Source organism: Oncorhynchus masou, chromosome 10 (genome assembly GCF_036934945.1).
Source record: "Oncorhynchus masou masou isolate Uvic2021 chromosome 10, UVic_Omas_1.1, whole genome shotgun sequence".
Taxonomy (NCBI): domain Eukaryota; kingdom Metazoa; phylum Chordata; class Actinopteri; order Salmoniformes; family Salmonidae; genus Oncorhynchus; species Oncorhynchus masou.
The window spans coordinates 4,640,001-4,648,245 of record NC_088221.1 but is presented as its reverse complement, the minus strand read 5'-3'; positions in this window follow the sequence as shown (position 1 = coordinate 4,648,245).

Genomic DNA, 8,245 nt, shown 5'->3' with positions numbered 1-8,245 from the left:
CCTTGCAGCATGCCTAAGGCACGTTCACACAGATGAGCAGGGACCCTGGGCATCTTTCTTTTGGTGTTTTTCAGGGTCGGTAGAAAGGCCTCTTTAGTGTCCTAAGTTTTCATAACTGTGATCTTAATTGCCTACCGTCTATAAGATGTTAGTGTCTTAACGACTGTTCCACAGGTGCATGTTCATTAATTGTTTATGGTTCATTGAACAAGCATGGGAAACAGTGTTAAAACCCTTTGCAATGAATATCTGTGAAGTTATTTGGATTTTTACAAATTATCTCTGAAAGACAGGGTCCTGAAACAGGGACGTTTCTGTTTTTGCTGAGTTTAGATACATATCAGATTTATAACACAGATTTTTCCCAGAGTAACTATCAGTGATCTACATGTGTTGTGTGACAAAAGAAAATCTTTCCCTTGTGTCAATCAATCATTCCACTTCTTTGTGAGACGGGCAGACGGACAGACTTCAGCTGTACGCACACCAAAGTAGAAGGACAGGCCATATGAGAAAACGTTCTGACACAAGTGGATTTGGCATGGGATGTGTACATGCGTCTATTGATCACTCCCATTGACATGTGTCACAGAGTACTGAAGGTCCCTGGGACGTTTTGACGGCATAGGGCTGTCAGGTGAAGGTCATAGCAGTCTGTCACTCCTCTGTCAGATCATATTACCCATGATGCTGTCTGTGAGAGGTTCAGTCCACATACTGCAGAAGACGGAGAGGTGTCAATCACTCTGCTGTAGTAGTGGTGTTTCCGCCTTCTTATTCAGAGCCTTGTTCTTGAATTTTGATGTGTGTGACCTCACAATGTCATCACAATGGATAATTATATACAGCACGCCATTGGGTGTAGAAACATCTTTTTGTGTAATTGTCCTTTTATTCCAGAAGAGTTATAGCAGAGTTCACAGTCTTTTTTAAAATGTTGTATGAGAATCCTTTCAAAACAACTGAAATATGGTAATTTAGCAGACACCAGAGCAACTTACAGAACTGTCAACATTGACAGTGACCCATTTTCAATGTGGCCTGTGCCGGAATAAAACCCACAACTGTGATGTTGCAAGCACCACGGTCTAAACGTTTGAGCCATTGGAACCACTTGTTTTTAACCTTTGGCAATAGCAATAACATTTTCTGATTTATAGATTGGAAATGGACAGAAAAGGTGTTTGTATTGGACGCAAATGGGTTCTTTGTGTTAGTGACCTGGAAAAAGCTACTTCTAGGTGATTTATGTAGACAGGCAGGTCTGGCTCTCTTCAGTCTTAAGCTCCGAGCATGCCATTACTGGAGGTGACAAGGAAAAGCCATGGTAATCACTTAGATTCGGATTGACATTCATACAAAAAACAAAAAACTAAAAAAATGAGACGAACAAAATAATACACACAGCGAAATAAATCATATTAATGATGCTTTGAATGACAAAAAGACATTAAAGCAAATGGAAGTGAAAGCGGAATGAGGCAGGTACTGAGCTGTCTTCAAAAACATTACGAGCTGTCTTCAAAAACATGTTGAGAACGACCAGGCTCACTAATATAATTAATGAAGAGAATATCTTTGTTCCTTTCTCTCCATAATGTGTCATTATGTAAGTCAACATCTAAGACCTTTCCACTTTGGGTGCAATGTATGTTAATGCAATTTATAACCATCGTCTGAAATATTTAGTGTCAGTCATTTCAACGGCTATATTTAATCACATCATTATTTCAGCATCTGAAGTTATATAAAATAACTTCAATGGAATATATGGTACTTTTTGGAATTTGATAACATGTTGAAGAAGACAATGTTTGTATGGAACATGATATTTTATGAGAGACAATTAAAACCTGTTGATATGTCATTTTATAAATATTTACACTTTTTGATAAAGTACAAGTTTATAGTTTCCTCCATTTTGGAAAAGCATTGACATGAATATAATATATTAAATTATCCCTTCCGCTCTCTTCCTGTACAGCTAACTAGCTAGAACACAGCTCGCCAAGTGGTAGCTAGCTAGCTGAATTGGAAAAAACATGCCAGCCTGTCATGTGCTATGACCATAGACGGCAGGAGGTTTGTGGCACCTTAATTGGGGAGAATGGGCTTGTGGTAATGACTGGAGCGGAATTGGTGGAATGGTATCAAATACATCAAACACATGGTTTATACTAGGGTGCTCACAGAGCGGGCATGTATACTAGGAGTCCCTTAAAGCATGTAGAGGTCTGTAATTTTTATCATAGGCACACATCAACTGTGAGAGACGAAAACAACTGTGAGAAACAGTTAATACAGGTAATGTGGAGAACAGGAGGGATTCTTAAAGAAAAACGAACAGGTCAGTGAGAGCCGGAATTCTTACTGGTTGGTAGGTGATCAAATACTTATGTCATGCAATAAAATGCAAATGAATTACTTAAAAATCATACAATGTGATTTTCTGGATTGTTGTTTAAGATTCCGTCTCTCACAGTTGAAGTGTACTTATGATAAAAATGTCAGACCTCTACATGCTTTACAAGTAAGCCCTTCTGGGAGAAGCAAACACACACAGGGTCATGGCTAGAAGTAATCTAGCTTCTGTCAAATTAATGTCAGATTTGACTTTTTGTAGCAGGTTATGAGAACTTACGCAGCACGTTAGGAGAATTAACATAGCAGGTTAGGAAAATTAGGTTAAGGTTAGGAAAATGATCAGGGTTATCTAAAACTCTAAACATTTAAACTTTTGTTCTAGCTAGCACAAACCTTCGTAGTTCAGACATTATTTGACACTACCATCATGAATAGGACACATAAATCATCACACACATTTTAAAAACGTTATAACTACCCTTCTACACTAAAACTAGTGACATATTAGACAACTGCAACCTGTTAAAAGTTTCGATCTTGTGGCTAGCAAGTAGCAATGGTAACGTTCGCTAGCATTGTTCAGCCCATAGAAAGCCAGTCAGCGAATAACTTTAGCTTGCTTGCTGTCAAAATAGCTAATCAAATGTATGTTTGAGTTATAAATGAATAAGTTAGCTAATTATAGGCTGACCATTTTCTTACCCCACTGAAGTTATTCATTTTCATTTTTGGATGTCCTCTATTTACATAGTAGGGCAATGATGTGAATCACCCATGCATTCTAGCTAGCTACAAGTATTACCTACAAAACCAAAAGAGATATGATTCATCTTTTATCAAGTCAACCTAAATGTATATCAAATGCAACATGTTCTCATGTAAAGATAAAGAAAACAGAGAGCATGCACCAAATGTATTTTACAGGACGATATAATGAATGAAACAAACATGCCATGGCTTTGTGAATTGTGAAGATGTCTTTTCTCCTTCTCTGTACCCTGGTGCAGTGGAACAATTATTGTTCAGCATTATAGTAGCATGAATCGGATTCTCGTTCTGGATAGGTGAACCCCTGTAAATAGCGAAAGGACATTTAGATGTCAGTGGGGCAGTTATCCAACCACAACATTCTAAAATACTCATAGTGGGCTATGATTTTTAAAACTTGAGACCTAGGGAGGATAAATGACCTGTTGAACTACAGCATCCTTGTACTAGTTCATATGAATTTGAGACTTAAAGGGGGAGGGGGTTAAAAATGACAGTACATGCTGGGGGTCATGCCTGTACTGAAGAGCAAGTGGGCAGGCAACGCCAGAGACACCTACATGGGCTTTTGTTGTTAAGTTAATAAACCACCTCTGCCAATTATTCTTGCAGTACTTGAGGAACACATTGTTTCCATTAACTATTCCACAGACATTCCCTCCCTAAACCAGACTATGCAGTCTCTCTCTCTCTCTCTCTCTCTCTCTCTCTCTCTCTCTCTCTCTCTCTCTCTGGTCAGATGGGAAGGATTTACTCCAGACACCCGACAAGGCCCTCATCCCAGTCATTCGCATGAGGGAAAGACGGAGGTGTTGTGGACGATGGTCCTGGTGCATTGTAGGAATCTGTCGCCGAGGTCCTGTTAGCCAACGTGCAATCAATCGATAATAAAATAGACGAACTATGAGCACATTTATCCTTCCAACGGGTCATTAAAAACTGTAATATCTTGTGTTTCACCGAGTTGTGGCTGACCGACGACATGATTAACATACAGCTGACGGGTTTTAAGCTTTTTCGGCGGGATAGAACAACGGCCTCTGGTTAGACAAGGGGTGATGGTCTATGCATATTTGTAAACAACAGCTGGTGCACGAAATCTAAGGAAGTTTCAAGGTTTTGCTCACCTGAGGGAGAGTATCTCATGATAAGCTGTAGACCACACTACTTACCAAGAGAGTTTACATCTATATTTTTCATAGCTGTATATATAGCACCACAGACCGATGCTGGCACTAAGACCACACTCAATGAGCTGTATACGGCCATAAGCAAACAGGAAAACGCTCATCTTTAACACAGGGAAACTCAAATCAGTTTTACCTAATTTTTACCAGCATGTTAAATGTGCAACTAGAAGGAAAAAAACTCTAGACCACCTTTACTCCACACACAGAGACACATACAAAATTCTCCCTCGCTCACCATTTGGCAAATCTGACCATAATTCTATGATTCCTGCCGACAAGCAAAAACTAAAGCAGGAAGCACCAGTGACTTGGTCATTAAGAAAGTGGTAAGAAGAAGCAAATGCTAACCTTCAGGACTGTTTTGCCAGTACAGACTGAAATATGTTCTGTGATTCTTCTGATGGCATTGAGAATTTCACCACATCAGTCACTGAATTCATCAATAAGTGCATCAATAGTGCATCGATGATGTCGTCCCCACAGTGACCGTACCCCAACAAGAGGCCATGCAACACAGGCAACATCTGCACTGAGCTAAAGGGTAGAGCTGCCGCTTTTAAGGAGCTGGACTCTAACCCGGAAGCCTATAAGAAATCCTGCTATGCCTTCTGACGAATCATCAAACAGGCAAAGCATCAACACAGGACTAAGATTGAATCATCCTACATCGTGGCACAGCCACGAGCTGCCCAGTGACTCGAACCTACCAAAAAAGCTAAATTACTTCTATGCTTGCTTCGAGGCAAGTAACACTGAAACATGCATGAGAACACCAACTGAAGTTTAAAAGTTTAAAAGTTTATTTAGCCAGCTAGCCTAACTTTAACTTGGCTTGTTTAATTCTCTAATGGTGGCTTAGCAAATTGATGAGGAAGCAGATGTAAATTGTAAGAATGTAAGAACCAGTCAAAGTTATTTCATATTTGGGCCTTTTTTAGTTTATATATTATTGCAGACGTGATAAACAACTGTATAGAGTCATTCAATGGCGTGGACCTGGAGACCTGAATTTTTTTTAATACTTGCACTAAAAAAGTGCTTTAATAAATAAACAATACACTCCACAAATGTTTTTTGTTGACTTAATACTATAGCATTACATGCCATGGAGATGAATGGAATGGTTCAATTGTCTCTCCCTTTAACGTGGCTGAGTTGCGTAATTTACTTTTTCTGTGAAAAAGTAAGATGACCATTGTTAGTAGACCAAAGACTAAAGATCACTCGTAATACTTATTCATTGTGGCACAATCATCTCCATCCCGCCTGCTTGATTCAGCATATGTGCTGAGTTGACCCTTATAAACTACACTCAATGATGAGTCCTTAATATGGGCGACATGCATGAGTCATTAGGCCTCCTATGTATACACTCAATGTGGAGATCCATAATGATTACATAATTTCAAGTGATTTCATGGAATTAGTCCCAAATAGGTTCATAATGACACTTGACAGCTGGTGCACTGAGCTAGGCCCTAGAATAAACCACAGTATGTACAGTACTGTAAGTATGTATCTCCATCATTAGGACAGTCTGTATATATTCTATTTCAGGGACCAACTTACTGTAGGAGTATTTGGTTTCAATTATGTTCTTTGTCAATCTGCGTCTAACATCTGTGTCAATATAATTAACGGTGATTTCCTGGACAGCAGCAAATACTCTCCCCTACAGTCCTAAGCGCTCCTCGTGTCTAAATGACTGCCCTCGGAATTATAAGGCCTCCATTCAATCAGTTCAGCGTTAACCCGCGTTAACGAATACTCAGGAAGAAAAAGGTGTAGATTCATGAGCAGAGCACGGCAGGTGTTTATTACGCCTTCACAGAAGGCAGGAATCGTGGTCACAGGCATGCAACGGTCATACACAGGTCATCAAACTGGCAGGTGAACCAAAACTAGGACTGAAGGCTATAACTGGTTCTCGCAAACGAGCTGGGAATGGGCTTAGTAGAGTCAAAACAAACAATACCTCACAAAGGCACAAACCGAATGAACTGAACTGAATAAGGAGCCTAATGAGACCAGGTGAGTAACACAGGTGAATAGAAATTAACAAAAATGAAAGGCGGCTACGTTCAAGAACACAAAGAAACAGGGCCACGTTCAAGAACACAACAAAACTGAACACAAGGTTGACTAAGAAAAGAAATAAAGAACCTTACACCCGCGATCACCGACAACTGCATAGCATATCATTGCTTTTGCCTAAATAAAAACAATGATATGCCACGCGATCGTTGTTCATCACAGGTTATTGCTGAACTGATTGAATCTTGGCCTAACTCTTTCATTCATTCATAGCTTTGAGATATATCAATAATATAGTCCACAGATGAGTTTTATCATTAATGGATAATGAGTAAATGAGTCAAGAACATTTAAATTAACATTTAAATTAATCAATCAATCAACCAATCAATAACTAGAACTGTTGGGTGCTGATTTGTAGGGTCCACTCTTTGTCTCCATGTCTCTGACTGAGGGCCAGCTTGCCCGCCCTAGAGGTTCTTTTCCCTGGGGAGCAGAGAAATTGAATCCCAGGCTTATCCAGACAAAGGAGAGGCCTGCGTTGGCAGCTGCCCCATGTGTTAATAAGTGTATTTTGTGTTCTCGGGATCAGACAGGAGCAAGCAGGGTTCACTTTATTAGACCTGGTCCACTCCTCTGGAGCTAAGAGAGGTCCTACACTAGAAATATGGCATAGGGAGGTGTGGGGGATAGACTACATACACACAAATATTTTATGTAAGTGGGCAAGTCAGTTAGGAACAAAGTCTTATTTACAATGACAGCCTACCGGGGAACAGTGGGTTAACTGCCTTGTTCAGAGGCAGAACAACTGATTTTTACCTTGTCAGCTAAGGGATTCGATCCAGCAACCTTTCAGTTACTAACCCAACACTCTAATCACTAGGCTACCTGCCTTTGGACACACACAAACACACACACACACACACACACACACACACACACACACACACACACACACACACACACACACACACACACACACACACACACACACACACACACACACACACACACACACACACACACACACACACACACACACACACACACACACACACACCACTAACGTTCCCCCTATCCTTTCAGTGAGGGGCTAGATTGCAATGGCCCCACTCTGGGCTAAAGCTAACACCTATGACAACAATGGGGTCATTAATGGGCAGATGTCAACTGCTCTGCTCAGCTTTGCGTGACGCCCCCCACCCTCCTCTTTTCTGTCTCCCTCTCTATCCCTTTCCTCTTCCCTCCCCTTCTCCTTTCTCACCGTGTCCCATCGCACATGAACACACACACACACATGCACGGACGCACACACACAACTCCCCCTATCCAACCCCTCACTCCATACTGACTTTAGATTTTGAGTCTACTCACAAGATACACAAATAACAGCGAGGTGCATTTAAGGTATTTATATAGTCCATGAAGCGAAAATTACACGCTATTTAGATGAGACAATTAAACCTAATGAGGCCAATCCTTTTCTTTCACCCCAAAAAGTCCACAGACTTATTATAAAATTAAAGAATGCTCATTTTTTTTCCCCGAGCTGTCGTAAACGGGGGGGTATTTGAGAAAGGCAAACATTGGCCCAGTCTGTGGAGGCAGAGACTGAGGCCAGGGGACAGGCAGGCAGCATTTACAAAGTGATGGGTGTATTAATCACAGCTGAAGTTAAGACCACTCCATGGTCCTCCAGGCATAACACACACATATGGGCGCACACACACACTTTGATGCATACACACACACATACTCATGGACGCACACACCCACTCACTCACACAGTCCTACTCCACAGTCCTCCACTGCAGAACAGAGCAGGACTGAGGGGCTGCCAGTCAAACAGGAAGTGTGTTTCTGCCCACAGGAAGTGGACCTGTTCA